The sequence below is a fragment of the Pseudorca crassidens genome, chromosome 16 (assembly GCF_039906515.1).
Source record: "Pseudorca crassidens isolate mPseCra1 chromosome 16, mPseCra1.hap1, whole genome shotgun sequence".
Classification (NCBI taxonomy): domain Eukaryota; kingdom Metazoa; phylum Chordata; class Mammalia; order Artiodactyla; family Delphinidae; genus Pseudorca; species Pseudorca crassidens.
In genome coordinates this window covers 36,708,461-36,728,821 of record NC_090311.1, presented here as the reverse complement: position 1 = coordinate 36,728,821, position 20,361 = coordinate 36,708,461, and the positions used below count along the sequence as shown (strand labels likewise).

General features: G+C 43.1%; 1 long non-coding RNA gene across 2 annotated transcripts in view; it reads left to right on the top strand.

The window, feature by feature from the left end:
- Positions 1 to 2,962: 2,962 nt before the first annotated feature.
- The window catches only part of LOC137209013 (uncharacterized), a 41,821-nt gene continuing 24,422 nt past the window's right edge, over positions 2,963 to 20,361 (top strand). The window contains exon 1 of one of the 2 annotated variants that reach the window (XR_010935864.1): positions 2,963 to 3,152. This is a non-coding gene — a long non-coding RNA (uncharacterized lncRNA). Of the gene's footprint in view, positions 3,153 to 19,883; positions 20,022 to 20,361 lie in introns of those variants that run through there. The other variant, XR_010935863.1, reaches the window with a different exon arrangement.

Here is a 20,361-nt window from a genome sequence, read left to right as displayed (position 1 = left end):
ATAACACACAAATTGTCCTCATATAAGCCACTTTTCTCAAGCCGGCTCCAAAGTCACAAATCACACTTTTAACTCTAACCAATCACCACCACAGGGAGGTAAGAATCAGAAAAGACTTCAAAGAGAGATGAGGGTAAACTTCATCCATATGTTTTGATTTTGATTACTTTTCTTCTCCTGGAAGTTCATCTGGGATGTATATGCATATTCATCTTTGTATTATTATTTAAAGACATGTATTTAAGAATGTGTTATTTAAAATTAAGGGTTTGGGGGCTTCCCTGGTGGCACAGTGGTTGAGAGTCCGCCTGCCGATGCAGGGTACACAGGTTCGTGCCCCGGTCCAGGAAGATCCCACATGCCGCGGAGTAGCTAGGCCCGTGAGCTGTGGCCGCTGAGCCTGCGCGTCTGGAGCCTGTGCTCCGCAACGGGAGAGGCCCCAACAGTGAGAGGCCCACGTGGCCTTTTTTTTGTGGCCGCAAAAAAAAAAAAAAAAAAAATTAAGGGTTTGTATTTTTTAAAATTATACTACAAAGGTGGTTTGACTAAATCAACCTCTCATCTATTTCAGAATCCCACCAGTTTAAATAAATAAATAAATAAGAAGAACAGGAAAATGACATGATTAGGTGATTCTAGTCATCATTTTTGCTCAAAATGCCTGGAAGCAATATGCTTTGAAAATTGAATGGAGTTGGAAGCAGAGGGCCTGGATTCTGGTGTTGGCTCCATCACCAAAGAGTTTAACCAATCCCTGCTAACAGGAAACTGAGCTTCCCAGGCTGTAAGGTGAAGAGTTTGACAAGATGACCTCTAAAAACCTGTACAATTTCCAAGATCCTGTGATTATAAGTGACCAAATTCAGTCACTTAATTACTACTCCCTGGGAGGGTCAGACACCATTGGCTTAGTTTGACATGACATTTATAGGGGGAGAGGGGAGCAAACTATGCAGGGGCAGTTGATTTTAAAAGCTAGTGATCTCGGGGGACTTCCCTGGTGGCACAGCGGTTAAGAATCCACCTGCCAATGCAGGGGACATGGGTTCAAGCCCTGGTCCAGTAAGATCCCACATGCTGCAGAGCAACAAAGCCCGTGCACCACAACTACTGAGCCTGTGTGCCACAACCACTGAAGACCAAGCTCCTAGAGCCCATGCTCCGCAACAAGAGAAGCCACTGCAAGAAGCCCACACACTGCAAAGAGTAGCCCCCGCTCACACCAGCCAGCAATGAAGACCCAACAAGGCCAAAAAAAAAAGCTAGTGATCTTCGATACCCTTGGACATAGTGTGTTTCTAAATTTGGAGGCTCTGAAGACTTTCCTCCAGGGTTAATCTGACTGGGCCACCAGAGTGCCCAGCTCTCAGCAAAGAAAAGGTAAGATAAACTAATTAGAGTCCCTTCAAGAATGGAAGGGTTGCACTACTGGGCATATACCCTGAGAAAACCATAATTCAAAAAGAGTCATGTACCACAATGTTCATTGCAGCACTATGTACAATAGCCAGGACATGGAAGCAACCTAAGTGTCCATTGACAGATGAATGGATAAAGAAGATGTGGCACTTATATACAATGGAATATTACTCAGCCATAAAAAGAAACAAAATTGAGTTATTTGTAGTGAGGTGGACGGACCTAGAGACTGTCATACAGAGTGAAGTAAGTCAGAAAGAGAAAAACAAATACCGTATGCTAACACATATATATGGAATCTAAAAAAAAAAAAAAAAAAAAAAAAGTCCTGAAGAACCTAGGGGCAGGACAGGAATAAAGATGCAGACATAGAGAATGGACTTGAGGACACAGGGAGTGGGAAGGGTAAGCTGGGACAAAGTATGAGAGAGTGGCATGGACATATATACACTACCAAGGGTAAAATAGATAGCTAGTGGGAAGCAGCCACATAGCACAGGGAGATCAGCTCCGTGCTTTGTGTCCACCTAGAGGCGTTGGGTAGGGAGACAAGAGAGAGGAGATATGGGGATGTATGTATATGTATAGCTGATTTGCTTTTTTTCTTTTTTTTCCCAAAATGCAGAGAAGATTTATTTCGTACAAGAGCATAAAAGACATAAATAGAAGACTATGTGTGTGTTTGCGTGTGTGTGTGTGTGTGTGTGTGTGTGTGTGTTTTCTGGAAGTGGGGGTCATGGATGTCAGGCCTGGAAATATGTGAGGTAGGAAGTGATGAGACAAGCCAGGCCTGTGAGATCAGGTGGGCAAGCCTAGCACCTGAGGTTTGAGCTAAAGAAGGTGGCCTAGTGATCAAGGGACACCCGTGGTGAGCCTGACCCCAGGGCAGTGGTCCTGGTTGTGATTCACCTTGTTATACAGCAGAAACCAACACACCATTGTAAAGCAATTATACTCCAATAAAGATGTTTAAGAAAAAAAGAATGTAAGGGTTGAACCAGTGCCCTGGCAGGTCCCATCCAACTCAACACTAAAAAAAAAAGAAAAAAAAAAGTTACAAGAGATTCAGAATGCTGAGTTGTGAAAGCCGAAGGCTAACCAAAGAGCCCCAGGACTTACTGGAATCGTGCTTTTAAATTTTGCTTCAAACACCTTCCCCTGAATCTGTGATTCAGTGAATCACAGTGAATCAGTGAATTCACTGTGAATCAGTGATTCAGTGAATCAGTGATACTACAGGTATCACTGATTTTCTGTGAGGACAAGAAGCAACTAAGAAATTAAGTCAATTGAAGGTTGTGAGTACTATTACCTGAGGGTGAGGGGAGATTCAAAATAAAGAAATAAATAAGATACACTGGAAACAGAATCCAGAAGAAAGGCGGTCTCTCTTGCACGAGAAGTCTGCATTTGGAAAACACAGGAGATAGGGATCAAAGCCGCTCCCTTTCCAGCCACCTGCCCAGAAACTGCCCGAGCGCCTGCCCAGCACCGTCGGGGCAAGTGGGCACGTGTCCCTCCTCTAAACCAACGGGCGCTCCGAGGGACCGGGTTACGGTGGCGGGCTCCCCGCGCGCGTCTCACCAGGCGCTGGGGCGGCGGGGAGCCAAGGGAGAGCCCTCCGCCACCTCCGCCCAGCCCAGCCCTAGAGCCCGCCGCCGCGCCGCGAAGGATGCCCGGGTCACCTGAGCCACCGCGTCCTCAGCACGGCCGAGCGGGAGATAGCACAGAAGGTGAGCCAGGTGGTTCCCGGGCCCGAGCGCTCGGTTTCCCGGCGCCAGAGCGACCGGCGGGAGACTGCGCCCCGGCAGCCCGGCGGGCCAGCCTCCAGCCCTCCGCAGCCCGCCCAGACCCCCCTCTCCGCCTGCCCCCGCCGGGCCCCGCTGCGTGCTCACCTCGCGTGGTCCTCTGCAGCCCGGACGGCCGCGCGCGCGGACATACCCCCGGGGCGCGCCCACCGTGCCGCGTCCCCGCGCGGTGGCCCCTTCCGGGGCCCCAGGCGCCGCGGTCAGCGCGTCCGAGGCGCGGGGAGCTGACTGGGAGGGGGCGCCGGCGGTGCTGGGGCCGGTACCCCGCGGGCAGCGCGAGCAGCGCGGGAGGCGGAGAGCGTGGCGGGGAAAATCCCCGCGCTCGGCCTCTGAAATGCACCAGCAAGTTCAGCGTCCCGAGCTCTGCCGTGCACTCTCTGGCCAGCGGGTGAATGGGATTTATCCCTGAGATCCGCTCTACGAGCCGCGGCTTGGCGAGGGGTGAGGGGCGCGCGGGAGGAGGGCCGCCTCGCGGTTATGTAATGGATCGGCCCTCCGTGACCCGAGCCAGCTCGCTCTGGGACGTCCCGACCCTCCCCGGCAACTGCAGTGCGTGCCCCTGACCTAGGCAAGCAGAGGGGGCCGGGTGTTCTCAGAAAGAACTTTCCCCTGCAGGCTCAAAGAGCAAGCTCTGGAAAAGGAATCCAAGGACTCTCTTGGGTGTATCCGGCAGGGATCTGGACTCTGCCATACAACCCGTCCCATTTCACAGCACAGGGAACTGAGGCCCCAAAGTGTTTAAAACACTGTTTCTTATTGTTAGATGGACCTAGATTCAACTCTCCTGAAAACCTCATGACCTTAGCCAAGTTACTTAAATCTCCGAGCCTTTCTTCACATATAAAACGACGATAATAATAGTGTCCACTTCCTGTGCTTGCTGAAGAGGACAAAATGAATGAGGCACAGGAGTCCGGTACGTACGTAACACACCCCCAGTAAAAGTTACGGCTGCTCCTTGTGCTAAGGTTCGCCCGACTCTCCAAACGTCGCCCTAAAGTCGGCTGTCTCACTGGCCTAAGGAGCTGCCCGAGGGACCTTCCTGTAAATTATGCTCCCCGTCAGAAGCAAAGTCTCCGAACTGACTAGGTCTGATTCCAATTTCTTGGGTTCTACATCCTTGCTACTCAACAGCATCGTCATCTGGGACGTTGCTAGAGATGCAAAATCTCAGGCCCAACCCCAGAGCCGTTTAACAAGAATCCCTAGGTGATTTAGTCGGTTGTACTTCAAAGTTTCAAAGTGAGTAAGGCTTTTTAGAAAATTTGAGAAGGGGACTAGAAGGTTATGGCTCGGTGGCCACACAATACCTTAGGGTATTTTAAAAATAGACTGCTAAAGACCTTCCTCATTTTACCCTCCCGCTATTTTGTCTCTTTACCCCTCCCCAGTTTCCTGCTCTTTAACTATAAAATCTGGATTGAGCTCCTCTTTTCACCTGCAGAAAGCTCTGGGTTACATCTAAGTAATGATTAGTGAAGCTACCTCTAAAACACACAGAAGAATTAGCAAATACGAATTGTAAAAGAATTCATTAGCATTGAAAATGTACTTAAAATGTTGAAGCAGCTGTAAGTCCTGAGCTTTCATCTGTGAAGGTCTTTAGGTTAAAGACTTGAATACTTTTGCAGTTCAGAAAAATACTTCTCTTAGTTAAACATTGCTTTGGGTGGTCAAGAAGACCCAATTTCCACCTTAATGTAGGACAACCAGTTATTTCTTTTTTCTTCTTTTTTTTTTTCTTTTACATCTTTATTGGAGTATAATTGCTTTACAATGGTGTGTTAGTCCCTGCTTTATGACAAAGTGAATCAGCTATACAGATACATACATCCCCATATCTCCTCCCTCTTGCATCTCCCTCCCACCCTCCCTATCCCACCCCTCTAGGTGGTCACAAAGCACAGAGCTGATCTCCCTGTGCTATGTGTCTGCTTCCCGTTAGCTAGCCATTCTACATTTGGTAGTGTATATATGTCCATGCCAATCTCTACTTCGTCCCAGCTTACCCTTCCCACTCCCCGTGTCCTCAAGTCCATTCTCTATGTCTGCCTGTTTACTCCTGTCCTGCCCCTAGGTTCTTCATATCCTTTTTTTTTTTTTTAGATTCCATATATATGTGTTAGAATACAGTATTTGTTTTTCTCTTTCTGACTTACTTCACTCTGTATGACAGTCTCTAGGCCCATCCACCTCACTACAAATGACTCAATTTCGTTTCTTTTTATGGCTGAGTAATATTCCATTGTATATATGTGCCACATCTTCTTTATCCATCCATCTGTTGATGGACACTTACATTGCTTCCATGTCCTGGCTATTGTAAATAGAGCTGCAATGAACATTGTGGTATATATATGACTCTTTTTGAATTATGGTTTTCTCAGGGAATATGCCCAGTAGTGGGATTGCTGGGTCATATGGTAATTCTATTTTTAGTTTTTTAAAGAACCTCCATACTGTTCTCCATAGTGGCTGTATCGATTTACATTCCCACCAACAGTGCAAGAGGGTTCCCTTTTCTCCACACCCTCTTCAGCATTTATTGTTTGTAGGATTTTTGATTATGGCCATTCTGACTGGTGTGAGGTGATACCTCATTGTAGTTTTGATTTGCATTTCTCTAATGATTAGCGATGTTGAGCATCATTTCATGTGATGGTTGGTAATCTGTATATCTTCTTTGAAGAAATGCTTATTTAGATCTTCTGCCCATTTTTGGATTGGGTTGTTTGTTTTTTTGATATTGAGCTGCATGAGCTGCTTGTAAATTTTGGAGATTAATCCTTTGTCAGTTGCTTCATTTGCAAATATTTTCTCCCATTCTGAGGGTTGTCTTCTTGTCTTGTTTATGGTTTCCTTTGCTGTGCAAAAGCTTTTAAGTTTCATTAGGTCCCATTTGTTTATTTTTATTTCCATTTCTCTAGGAGATGGGTCAAAAGGATCTTGATGTAATTTATGTCATAGAGCATTCTGCCTATGTTTCCTCTAAGAGTTTTATCGTGTCTGGCTTTACATTTAGGTCTTTAATCCATTTTGAGTTTATTTTTGTGTATGGTGTTAGGGAGTGTTCTAATTTCATTCTTTTACATGTAGCTGTCCAGTTTTCCCAGCACCACTTATTGAAGAGGCTGTCTTTTCTCCATTGTATATTCTTGCCTCCTTTATCAAAAATAAGGTGACCATATGTGCATGGGTTTATCTCTGGGCTTTCTATCTTGTTCCATTGATCTATATTTCTGTTTTTGTGCCAGTACCATACTGTCTTGATTACCATAGCTTTGTAGTATACTCTGAAGTCTGGAAGCCTGATTCCCCCAGCTCAGTTTTTCTTTCTCAGTATTGCTTTGGCTATTCGGGGTCTTTTGTGTTTCCATACAAATTGTGAAATTTTTTGTTCTACTTCTATGAAAAATGCCAGTGGTGGGCTTCCCCAGTGGTGCAGTGGTTGAGAGTCCACCTGCCGATGCAGGGGACACGGGTTTGTGCCCCAGTCCAGGAATATCCCACATGCCGCGGAGTGGCTAGACCTGTGAGCCATGGCCACTGAGCCTGCACGTCCAGAGCCTGTGCTCCACATGGGAGAGTCCACAACAGTGAGAGGCCCAAATACCACAAAAAAAAAAAAAAAATGCCAGTGGTAGTTTGATAGGGATTGCATTGAATCTGTACATTGCTTTGGGTAGTATAGTCATTTTCACAATGTTGATTGTTCCAATCCAAGAACATGGTATATCTCTCCATCTGTTTATATCATCTTTAATTTCTTTCATCAGTGTCTTATAGTTTTCTGCATACAGGTCATTTGTCTCCTTAGGTAGATTTATTGCTAGGTATTTTATTCTTTTTGTTGCAATGGTAAATGGGAGTGTTTCCTTAATTTGTCTTTCAGATTTTTCATCATTAGTGTATAGGAATGCCAGAGATTTCTGCGCATTGATTTTGTATCCTGCTACTTTACCAAATTCATTGATTAGCTCTAGTAGTTTTCTGGTAGCATCTTTAGGATTCTCTATGTATAGTATCTTGTCATCTGCAAACAGTGACAGCTTTATTTCTTCTTTTCTGATTTGTATTCCTTTTATTTCTTTTTCTTCTCTGATTGCTGTGGCAAAAACTTCCAAAACTATGTTGAATAATAGTGGTGAGAGTGAAGAAGACAGCAACCTTGTCACGTTCCTGATCTTAGAGGAAATGGTTTCAGTTTTTCACCAGTGAGAATCATGTTGGCTGTGGGTGTGTCATAGATGGCCTTTATTATGTTGATGTAAGTTCCCTCTATGCCTACTTTGTGGAGGGTTTTTATCATAAATGGATGTTGAATTTTGTCAAAAGCTTTTTCTGCATCTATTAAGATGATCATATGGTTTTCTACTTCGATTTGTTAATATGGTTTATCATATTGATTGATTTGCATATATTGAAGAATCCTTGCATTCCTGGGATAAACCCCACTTGATCATCGTGTATGATCCTTTTAATGTGCTGTTGGATTCTGTTTGCTAGTATTTTGTTGAGGAGTTTTGCATCTATGTTCGTCAGTGATATTGGCCTGTAGTTTTCTTTCTTTGTGACATCTTTTTCTTGTTTTGGTATCAGGGTGATGGGGGCCTTGTAGAATGAGTTTGGGAGTGTTCCCCCCTCTGCTATATTTTGGAAGAGTCTGAGAAGGATAGATGTTAGCTCTTCTCTAAATGTTTGATAGAATTCACATGTGAAGCCATCTGGTCCTGGGCTTTTGTTTGTTGGAAGATTTTTAATCACAGTCTCAATTTCAGTGCTTGTGATTGGTCTGTTTATATTTTCTATTTCTTCCTGGTTCAGACTTGGAAGGTTGTACTTTTCTAAGAATTTGTCCATTTCTTCCAGGTTGTTCATTTTATTGGCATAGAGTTGCTTGTAGTAATCACTCATGATCCTTTGTATTTCTGCAGTGTCAGTTGTTACTTCTCCTTTTTCATTTCTAATTCTATTGATTTGAGTCTTTTCCCTTTTTTTCTTGATCAGTCTGGCTAAATGTTTATCAATTTTGTTTATCTTTTCAAAGAACCCGCTTTTAGATTTATTGATCTTTGCTATTGTTTCCTTCATTTCTTTTTCATTTATTGCTGATCTGATCTTTATGATTTCTTTCCTTCTGCTAACTTTGGGGGTTTTTGTTCTTATTCCTCTAATTGCTTTAGGTGTAGGTTAGGTTGTTTATTTGAGATGTTTCTTGTTTCTTGAGGTAGGATTGTATTGCTATAAATTTCCCTCTTAGAACTGCTTTTGCTGCATCCCATGGGTTTTGGGTCATCATGTTTTCATTGTCATTTGTTTCTAGGTATTTTTTGATTTCCTCTTTGACTTCTTCAGTGATCTCTTGGTTATTAAGTAGTGTATTGTTTAGCCTCTATGTGTTTGAATTTTTTACAGATTTTTTCCTGTAATTGATATCTAGTCTCATAGCATTGTGGTTGGAAAAGATACTTGACATGATTTCACTTTTCTTAAATTTACCAAGGCTTGATTTTGACCCAAGATCTGATCTATCCTGGAGAATGTCCCATGAGCAGTTGAGAAGAAAGTGTATTCTGTTGTTTTTGGATGGAATGTCCTATAAATATCAATTAAGTCCATCTTGTTTAATGTATCATTTAAAGCTTGTGTTTTCTTATTTATTTTCATTTTGGATGATCTGTGCATTTGTGAAAGTGGGGTGTTAAAGTCCCCTACTATGATTGTTACCGTCGATTTCCCCTTTTATGGCTGTTAGCTTTTGCCTTATGTATTGAGGTGCTCCTATCTTGGGTGCATAAATACTTACAATTGTTATATCTTCTTCTTGGATCGACCCCTTGATCATTATGTAGTGTCCTTCTTTGTCTCTTGTAATAGTCTTTATTTTAAAGTCTATTTTTTCTGATAAGAGAATTGCTACTGAAGCTTCCTTTTGATTTCCATTTACATGGATTATCTTTTTCCATCCCCTCACTTTCAGTCTGTATGTGTCCCTACGTCTGAAGTGGGTCTCTTGTAGACAGCAAATATATGAGTCTTGGTTTTGTATCCATTCAGCCAGTCTATGTCTTTTGGTTGAAACATTTAATCCATTTACATTTAAGGTAGTTATGGATATTTATGTTCCTATTACCATTTTCTTAATTGTTTTGGGTTTGTTATTGTGGTCCTTTTCTTTCTGTTGTGTTTCCTGCCTAGAGAAGTTCCTTTAGCATTTGTTGCAAAGCTGGTTTGGTGGTGCTGAATTCTCTTAGCTTCTGCTTGTCTGTAAAGGTTTTAATTTCTCCGTCAAATCTGAATGAGATCCTTCCTGAGTAGAGTAATCTTGGTTGTAGGTTTTTCCCTTTCATCATTTAAATATGTCCTGCCACTCCCTTCTGGCTTGCAGAGTTTCTGCTGAAAGATTAGCTGTTAACCGTATCGGGATTCCTTTGAATGTTATTTGTTGCTTTTCCCTGCTGCTTTTAATATTTTTTCCTTGTATTTAATTTTTGATAGTTTCTTGGCATGTTTCTCCTTGTATTTATCCTGTATGGGACTCTGCACTTCCTGGACTTGATTGACTCTTTCCTTTCCCATATTAGGAAAGTTTTCAACTATAATGTCTTCAAATATTTTCCCAGTCCCTTTCTTTTTCTCTTCTTCCTCTAGGAACCCTATAATTCAAATGTTGGTGCGTTTAATGTTGTCCCAGAGGTCTCTGAGACTGTCCTCAATCTTTTCATTCTTTTTGCTTTATTCTGCTCTGTGGTAGTTATTTCTATTATTTTATCTTCCAGGTCACTTATCCGTTCTTCTGCCTCAGTTATTCTGCTTGATTCCTTCTAGAGAACTTTTAATTTCATTTATTGTGTTGTTCATTATTGTTTGTTTGCTCTTTAGTTCTTCTAGGTCCTTGTTAAACATTTCTTGTATTTTCTCCATTCTATTTCCAAGATTTTGGATCATGTTTACTGTCATTACTCTGAATTCTTTTTCAGGTAGACTGCCTATTTCCTCTTCATTTGTTAGGTCTGGTGGGTTTTTTCTTGCTCCTTCATCTGCTGTGTGTTTTTCTGTCTTCTCATTTTGCTTATCTTACTGTGTTTGGCGTCTCCTTTTCGCAGGTTGCAGGTTTGTAGCTCCCATTGTTTTTGGTGTCTGCCCCCAGTAGCTAAGGTTGGTTCAGTGGGTTGTGTAGGCTTTCTGGTGGAGGGGACTGGTGCCTGTGGTCTGGTGGATGAGGCTGGATCTTGTCTTTCTGGTGAGCAGGACCATGTCCAGTGGTGTGTTTTGGGGTGTCTGTGACCTTATTATGATTTTAGGCAGCCTCTCTGCTAATGGGTGTGATTGTGTTCCTGTCTTGCTAGTTGTTTGGCATAGGGTGTCCAGCACTGTACCTTGATGGTCGTTGAGTGGAGCTGGGTCTTAGTGTTGAGATGGAGGTCTCTGGGAGAGCTTTTGCCGTTTGATACTATGTGGAGCTAGGAGGTCTCTGTTGGACCAGTGTCCTGAACTCGGCTCTCCCGCCTCAGAGGCACAGGCCTGACACCTGGCTGGAGCACCAAGACCCTGTCAGCCACATGGCTCAGAAGAAAAGGGAGAAAAAAATAAGTTAATTAATTAAATTAAATTAAATTAAAAGTTATTAAAATAAAAATTATTAAATATAAAAAATTAAAAAGTAATTACGAAAAAGGAAAAAAAAATAAAGAAACAAAGAAGAGAGCAACCAAACCAAAAAACAAATCCACCAATGATAACAAGCGCTGAAAACTATACTAAAAGAACAACAACAACAACAAAAAAAAAAACGGACAGATAGAACCCTAGGACAAATGGTAGAAGCAAAGCTATACAGACAAAGTCACACTAAGAATCATACACATACACACTCACAAAAAAGAGAAAAAGGAAAAATATATCTATATATATATAAAAAAAAGGGAAGAGAGCAACCAAATCAATAAACAAATCTACCAATGATAATAAACTTTAAATACCAAACTAAGATAAACAGAAACAAATTAGATGCAGAAAGCAAACCCCAAGTCTACAGTTGCTCCCATAGTCCACCGCCTCAATTTTGGGATGATTCGTTGTCCAGGTATTCCAGAGATGCAGGGTACATCAAATTGATTGTGGAGACTTAATCTGCTGCTCCTGAGGCTGCTGGGAGAAATTTCCCTTTCTCTTCTTTGTTCGCACAGCTCCTGGGGTTCAGCTTTGGATTTGAACCCGCCTCTGCATGTAGGTCGCCTGAGGGCGTCTGTTCTTCGCTCAGACAGGATGGGGTTAAAGGGGCGGCTGATTCAGGGGCTCTGGCTCACTCAGGCCGGGGGGAGGGAGAGGCACGGATGCGGGGTGAGCTTGCGGCGGCAGAGGCCGGCGTGACGTTGCACCAGCCTGAGGCCTGCCGAGTGTTCTCCCGGGGAAATTGTCCCTGGATCACGGGACACTGGCAGTGGCGGGCTGCACAGACTCCCCGGAGGGGAGGTGTGGATAGTGACCTGTGCTCGCACACAGGCTTCTTGGTGGCGGCAGCAGCAGCCTTGGCGTCTCATGCCCGTCTCTGGGGTCCGCGCTGATAGCCGCGGCTCGCGCCCGTCTCTAGAGCTTGTTTAGGCAGTGCTCTGAATCCCCTCTCCTCATGCACCCCGAAACAATGGTCTCTTGCCTCTTAGGCAGGTCCAGACTTTTTCCCGGACTCCCTCCCGTCTAGCTGTGGCGCACTAGCCCCGTTCAGGCTGGGTTCACACAGCCAACCATAGTCCTCTCACTGGGGTCTGACTTCCGAAGCCCGAGCCTCAGCTCCCAGCCCCCGCCTGCCCCGGTGCGTGAGCAGACAAGCCTCTCAGGCTGGTGAGTGCTGGTCGGCACCGATCCTCTGGGTGGGAATCTCTCTGCTTTGCCCTCTGCACCCTTGTTGCTGTGCTCTCCTCCGTGGCTCTGAAGCTTCTCCCCCTGCCACCCCCTGTCCCCGTCAGTGAAGAGGCTTCCTAGTGTGTGGAAACCTTTCCTCCTTCACAGCTCCCTCCCACTGGTGCAGGTCCCACCCCTATTCTTTTGTCTCTGTTTTTTCTTTTTTCTTTTGCCCTACCCAGGTACGTGCGGAGTTTCTTGCCTTTTGGGAAGTCTGAGGTCTTCTGCCAGCGTTCAGTAGGTGTTCTGTAGGAGTTGTTCCACATGTAGATGTATTTCTGATGTATTTGTAAGGAGGAAGGTGATCTCCACATCTTACTCCTCTGCCATCTTGAAGGTCTCTCTTCCAACCAGTTATTTTTTAAAGTTTTGAAGAAGAGAAAGAAAACCTCACAGGCTTTCTTCCATCTAAGTCACCAGTTATAGAGACTCTAGCAAAGCACAGAGCAATTCTTTTGTTTATGTCATTAAATGCTGTGTGTGTGTGTGTGTGTGTGTGTGTGTGTGTGTGTGTGTGTGTGTGTGCAGGTTTAGCTCGGCTGATTCTATCTCTGGAAGAATAATTTTCATCTTTTGAGAGCTGAGTAACTGTGGATCGTTGATGCTGCTGCTGATAGAGAAGGTCACTCCCATCTGCTCCCCCCTTTGGGGCTCCCACAACCCAAGGCTGTTGAACAAGCTGGTGCCACGGGTGGGCAGCGTGGAGGTGAAGCAGGAGAAGGCGGAATGAGGAATCGCCTTTCTCTAAGCCTGGAGGGTTGGAGGAGCTGGGAACGGGAGAAGAAACCCCTTTGCTTGCCTTGGAATCCAACCAGGGAGGAAGGGGGAAATGCAGCATTTCTCCTAAACAGTGCTATCCAATAGAATTTTCTGCAATGTTGGAGTTGTTCTATATTGGCACAGTCCAAAACAACTATGAAATGTGGCTATTTACATTTAAATTTTAATTAAAATTCAGTTTTTTTTGTGTGTTTGTTTCTTAGTGCGAGTCTCTTGCAGTAATCACATTTCAAGTGGTCTACATAGATGTGCAGCTCGTAGCTGCCATATTGGACAGCATATAAAACATTCCCTTCATCACAGGAAGTTCTATTGGACAGCAGTGGCTAAAGGCCAGGATTTGGGCGAGGAGGTGAGCCCAGATATTTCAGCTTTTCCTAATTCTACTCAGAACCTCGTCTGTCCTAAGGGAAGTGGAGGAATTGATGATTAAACCTAAGCCATTGAGTCCTTTTGTGAGAGTCAAAATGGGATAGTCCATAGAATGTGCTGGATGCCATGCCCTGCACATAGTAAATGTGCAAGAAGTCTTAACCAGTATTAGTATTAATACTAATTTTACATTTTTAAAAGTTGGGGGGGACATGGTACTACAGTTGGATCATTATTAGTTAAATAACCTTTTGCTAATGTGGTCAGCTACTCTGGTACCTCAACTACCATTTATGGCTGTGCTCCAACCCCCTCCCCTAGCTTCTTCCTTCCCTCTCTGAGTTGGACACTACCTGTACTGTTCTGGCCTAGAGACACAGCAAACCTAGTCAAATCCCTACCATTTGTAACCAATAAATAACAAGTGTGTGAACTAAAATCACACTGCGCCATGGTTCAGGGGAATCAATTTTCAGATGAGATTCTCGGAAGCATAACACCTTAGGGTACATCCATTATAGAAGGAATTGTTTGTTCCTGTTACCTGGTCAAACAAGGATGTGTGGACTCAGCAGAGAAACGAGAACATTGGCTCCAGATAAGTGATATTTGGGGTGTCCACGTCAGACTGGAAGCTACCAGAAGGTTGGGGGTAGGGGATGGAAATGTGAAGCTTTTGCCTAAATAGAATTTGAAAGTTTATTTCCATGGCTAATAAAGATTCTAAGGATAACTACAAACAGCATAAAAAAGATGCAAGTATATTAGCTGTCAGTTATACAAATGAGGGCAATACATGGAATGGGAAATTGTGATTCTTCCCAGGACACCAAGAAACAGACTTCTGAATAAGCTTTTCTCAAATTCCTGTTCTTCTGACTTCTTTAACAAGATCAAATCCTATGGGCACCTTTCAGATTCCACTTTCTTTATTGTCTTCCTTGGTCCCTCTTTCATCACTTCTTTTCTTATGAAGGTTTTCTTAGAATGTAGCCCCTATTTCTCTGCTTTCCCTTCTTTGCCCAAATCCCGATCCCCCTCTTGTCATGACTGTGGCTAACACCTACCTGTCAGAAGCAGTGCATTTCCAATTCTGACCTCTCTCTGAACTCCATTTATCACCAGACCCCCAGCGGATATTGTCACTTAAATCCTTCCCACCCCATCACTTCGAATGTTAACCTATCAGGAACTTGCTAGCTGGGTGACCTTGGATAAGTTACATAACAACTCAAAACTTCAGTTTCTTCACTTATGAAACAAGCAAAATAACAACACCGTCCTTCCAGGGCTATTGTGAAGGTTAAATGAGACGTATATGTGTGAAGTGCCTAGCACAGTAGCTCACGCACAGTAAGTACTTACTGAGCGTTAGCAGAATGATTCACAATAGCCAAGACATGGAAACAACCTACGTGTCTGTTGACCAATGAATCGATAAAGAAGATGTGATCTATATATATACATATATATATGTGTATATGTATATATATATATATATACACACAATGGAATATTATTCAGTCATAAAACAAGAAGAATCTGCCATTTGTGACAACATGGATGAACCTGGAGGACATAATGCTATGTGAATAAGCCAGACACAGAAAAACAAATACTGTATGATCTCACTTATATGTGGAATCTAAAAAATTTAAATTCACAGAAGCAGAGAATAGAACAGCTGTTGCCAGGGCCTGGGTGTTGTGGGAAATGGGGTCAAAGGATATAAACTTTTACTTATAAGATGCATAAATTCTGGGGATCTAATGTACAGCATGGTGACTATAGTTAATAATACTGTATTGTATACTGAAATTTTCAAAGTAAGTAGACTTAAGTGTTCTCACCACACACACAAAAAAGGTAACTCTATTAGGTGATGGGTGTTTCAATTAGCTTGGTTGTGGTAATCATTTCGCAATGTATACATATATCAAATCATCACACTGTACACTTTAAGTATGTTGAATTTTTATTTGTCACTTATGCCTCAATAAAGTTGAGGGGAAAATTAAAAATAAAATAAGTGTTAGCTGAAAATACAGCAAATACAAATACTCTTCCCTTGACCCCATAGAATATAAGCTATTTGATGGCAGAAAACTTCTCAGTCTCATTTACTGTTCCCCCAATGCTGACAGAGTAGGAACTTCAATAAATCTTTGTGGAATGAGTGAATGTTAGCTACTCATCACCTTTGTTGTCACCTCTGTGATTCTTCCTCTTATAGATTCATTTGATTAGGATTTATGACATTTATTCTGAGCTAAGTCAGCAACCATGGGCAGGACCAAGGTAGCCCCACACTATGACTTTCTTCCTAGTTCAGGGCTGCTGTGCAGTTTGAGAGTTCTCTGACCCAGCTAGGACTCCTTCCGAGAACACATCGGGGATAAGAAAGTTTACGTGGAGAATGGGAAAGATAGAGAAACTGCTGGTTTTATCACCCAACCAGATGTGGAGTATGACCCAAAAAGCGATGAGAAAGTCCCCATGGTCTGCCCCACAGACTTTGTGACCTGCCCTTTCTTGCTCCCATAGGATCAGCTCAAAGGTCCTACTGATTTTAATAACATTGAACTTTGTTTCCCAGTTAATTTCTTCAAAATCTTTCAAATGACTGCTCAAACTTTTATGTCATTTTTTCCCGAATTATGCATTTGGGTTTAGCGTTTGGTTTCTCCAAATCAAATTTAAATAAAATTATCTAATTTTCATCATGTTAAGAGATGATGTATACCTCTTTCCCTTCTCTAAACAGCTGTTGGGAGAGCTGTGAGGAATTTAATGAGTTCCTATAATGTCCCAGGCCCTGTGTATAGATTTCCTTTGAGTCTCACAGGACCTATTTTCCAATTGAGGGAAAGTGGCTCAGAGTGGTTAAATAAATTGCCCAATATTATACAACTAGAAAACTGTGCTGGTATATGAAATCAGGTGTGTCTACTCTGGGATAGGTTGATGGCAAGAACAACTGGGGTGCTCCATCCCTGTTTTCATATCCTTTGCAATGTGAATTAGCTCTGCCCATCAGGAAGTGGGGCCTGTTTCCCCACCCCTTGAATCAGTGGGGAAGAGGAACAGTGGTGGGCCAGTGCTGAGTCTAGATATTAGGCCACCACTGGCTCCACTGGCTCTCTCTCAGTACCCTGCATCACCATGAGAATGAGCCTGAGCTAGCCTGCTGGAAGATGAGCGAACACATGGGGCCAAGCTCAGTCAGCTCAGTCACCCCAGCCGAGGCCCCAGACACCAGGAGAGCCAGACCAACATTAGCAGAGCCGGCTGCTACCCCCATGGCAGGCTTCAGGGGCATGAGTGAGCCCACCTAGACTAGCTCAGATCAGCAGAACTACCCAGCCAACCTACACGCTCATGCACAAAAATAAAGGTTTCTTGTTGTAGCCACTGCAAGGTTGTTGTGTTTGTCATGCAGCATTATTTAGCCAAGAGACGACTACTATAAGTTCAGTGTCTGCAGATCTTGCATTTACTTTAGAAGAGTATAAGAGAAAAGGTTTTGCAAACACATCTATCAGAAGTCTTTTCTGCCCAGTTTTTATTGTGCTTTTCAATGACTTAAGGGAAAAAAATATATATTAGAAGAGAAATATATTAGAAGAGAAAATATATTAGAAGAGAAAATATATTAGAAGAGAAAATATATTAGAAGAGAAAATAACTTATTTGTGTTTAATGGGCCAACTTAATGAGCGACTGAATTGCAAACTGAACTACAGTGCGTATCTCTCCATCTCTATCATGAGACAAATCCAACTCGAACAAATCAACCAGTATTTTTGAGTGTCTAGCCTGTGTGCAGTACAGTAGTATTTAAGACAGCATTCCTGTCTTCAAGGAATTTACAAACTAGTTGAAGTAACCATGCAAATGAGAGAAGTTGAATAACAATAAAGGATTTCAAAAACACCGTCACCACAATCTAACGTTTCAAAAAGAAAAGGTGCACGATCATTTTGATAAAGGAAGTCAACACCTGCTAGAATTCAGAGGAGAAGCTAAATGCTTGGGACAGATGCTGCTTAAGGCAAAGGCTGACTTTACAGGTGAGCCTGGAACTCCTTGCAGCATGTCAATAAGCAGATAAGAAGGCTCTCATGGTAGGTGAAACTGCAGGTAATAATATTAGCAGTGGGAAAGTGCAAGGTGTATTTGGTGGTGAGTAAATAAGTCATTTTGATGAGAACAGGGAAAATCAATAGGACAAAGTGACTGATTAGATAGGGAGTGAAAGAGACACGAGAAGCATGTGTGTCTCCAGCCGGGAGGATGGTGATCATTAACAGAGAGAGGAGTTAAGAGGTAGCAGTCGGTGAACTATTCAATATATGACACGTGGGGCTTGAGATGGGAGTGAAATACCCAGCAGACTGTTGGAAATTTAGGTCAGGGGCCAAGGGAAAAGGTCAAAGTTAGAGATAAGGCTCGAAAATCTTCAGAGCAAGAGAGCTGAGATGAAACCAGAGCAGAAGGACAAGGCCTGGACCTCGGGGAATGCTCGCAATGTCTAGTGGGGGAGATGGGAAAGATGCACAGCTGACTGCTAAGCGGGATGGAGCGAGTGCTTCATGAGTCGCCTAAGTGTGACAACCATTCAGAGGCAGGAGAGAGGTGTACACCAGCAGAGCTGAAACATGCTCTTTCAAGAGAAGAATGAGTGATAATGAGCAGGACCTGCTCACAGCAGGACCAGACGCTTCTGTAAGTCATTTGAAGGGATGCATGGTTCCAGCTAGACGGCTCATCTGCTAACATCAGAAACACAGGGAAGGCCGATTAGACTTTATTTGCAAAAAAAAAAAATCAGCCAGCTTTGTTTGGGGCTGACTTACCCTCTTTGACTCTCTGTGTTGATCTTGTTAATGGATTAATTAGCAAGTTTCTGCTTCACCTTTATTCATTTTTGATAAATTCAGAAAGTGCAAATCGAAGCAAGTATTTGATGAGGATAAAGCCAATCCAAATAAATAAGGCATCAAGGTAAAAGAACAATGGCCAAATGCCCTTTTATTTTCTGTGCTAAAGTATATCTTAATTGTTACACAAATTAACACATACTGGGTACTATTGTATCAGTCTTTTTCAGCAGAGACACATTTGTACATTCATATGAATTAGTTCTCGTGATTATAGTCGATGACACGATAGCATCATTAAGTGAAGAAAATACAATTCCTCCCAACCACTGGAAGAACCACTCAAAGAGTTTCTAGCAATATAAATAATAGCCATTGGTTCTATTTTATTTCAGTAGAATGTGAAGAGTGGAAAAACACGAAGTAAAAAAAAAGGCTACCTTGGTTTTTATACATTTATAAAAAGGGGCCGTAAGTCTGCCAGCAAACGGCTTGCCAGTTGCTTTAAGTGTTTCCAACCAATCTGAAGGTTAGTTGAAAGCAGTGTATCTGGTAAGCAGACACATCAACGTTAACCTTCTGGTCTATATCTGCTCCAAGTGCTCTGTTCCAGAAACACTACATGTAGGAACCGGTATGTTAATATGCTTTCCAAACGGCTCAGCACCCTAAAATTTAAGAATCATGACCTAGGTATCCTAGGGAGACACAAGGATAGTTGGGAAGGTGCCCCAGTGGACAGGACCCAGACCTCCCCTTTTCCTTTTCTCTTTCTTTAAGCAGAGCAGTTCTCCTCTCTGACTTTATTGTGTTGGGTTTCCAATCCATTCCATTCATCAAGCCAGAAATCTAAGAGTTGTCCCTTACCTCCCACATCAATCCATCTGCAAGTCCTGTCAATGAACTCATCAAAGTCTAGCTCAAAATCTGCCTCACTTTTCTCCATCTGCATTGCCAACACCCTAATACTGCTTGCCGCCTTCTCTTGCCTACTCCTGTCATAGCATCCTAACCCACCTACTTGTTTTTGCTCTAAGCCTCTGCCAGTCCATTCTCATGAGAACACCAAGAATTTTTTTCTCAAAACTTAAATTAGATCACATTGCCTCACAGCTTATAACATTTCTATGAATCCCAAAGCACCAATCTGGGCTCCTCTGACCATGGCCCATAAGTGTGTCATGCCCCTGCCTATCCCTGCATCATCTTGTGCCACATTCCCCATGTCTATTTTTTTTCTTAGCATCAAGCCAAGGACGTAGAGTCTTTACATCTGTTCTTCCTCCTGCCTGGAAAGCTCTTCATCTTTTTTTTTTTTTTTTTTAATTGCAAAGACCTCAACTTAAATATCACCTCCCCAGAGGTCTTCTAAGACCGTTCTATTTAAACTCAATCTCTCTCCTCCATTATTCTCCATCTTAGCACTTTCTTTCTCCTTCATAATTTTTATCTCAACTTGAGTTTTTGTTGCTGTTTGCTTTCATTTTGTTTGGCCCTAAACTAAAAGCTCAATGAGGATAGGAACAATGCCCATCGTGTTCACCACTGTGCCCTGGTACCTAGCATGGAGCTTGGCATATATCAGGAACTCAGTTATTGGATGAATGAATGGTTAAAAGGATTCCAAGTTTTCAAGGTGTGGAGTCCCTGAGATAGACAAGTTAGACATTTTAGTTGGGTGAGAGTGTGCGTTTAGAAATTAAATTCCGTTCCAGAGTTATACTGGTGACCGGTGATCTGGAATTCTCAAGCCCATGCTCTTCCAGCCTAGCGGAACTACCTCACATTATTGTTGGGAAACTTCTATGAAGCTAAAAGGTTATTTTGCCCCTTATGAAGAGAGATGTATTCCTGTTTATCTGTAAGTACAAATTTATCACAATAAGAATTTGAGCTCTTTGGGGGAGAATGCCAATTGATTATACAGCATGCATTATTAATACTTGTTATGGTTATATTAAAACTCATATGGGGGCTTCCCTGGTGGCACAGTGGTTGGGAGTCTGCCTGCCAATGCGGGGGACACGGGTTCGTGCCCCGATCCGGGAGGATCCCACATGCTGCGGAGCGGCGGGGCCCATGAGCCATGGCCGCTGAGCCTGCACGTCCGGAGCCTGTACTCCGCAACGGGAGAGGCCACAGCGGTGAGAGGCCCGCTTACCGCAAAAAACAAACAAACAAAAACTCATATGAATCTCATG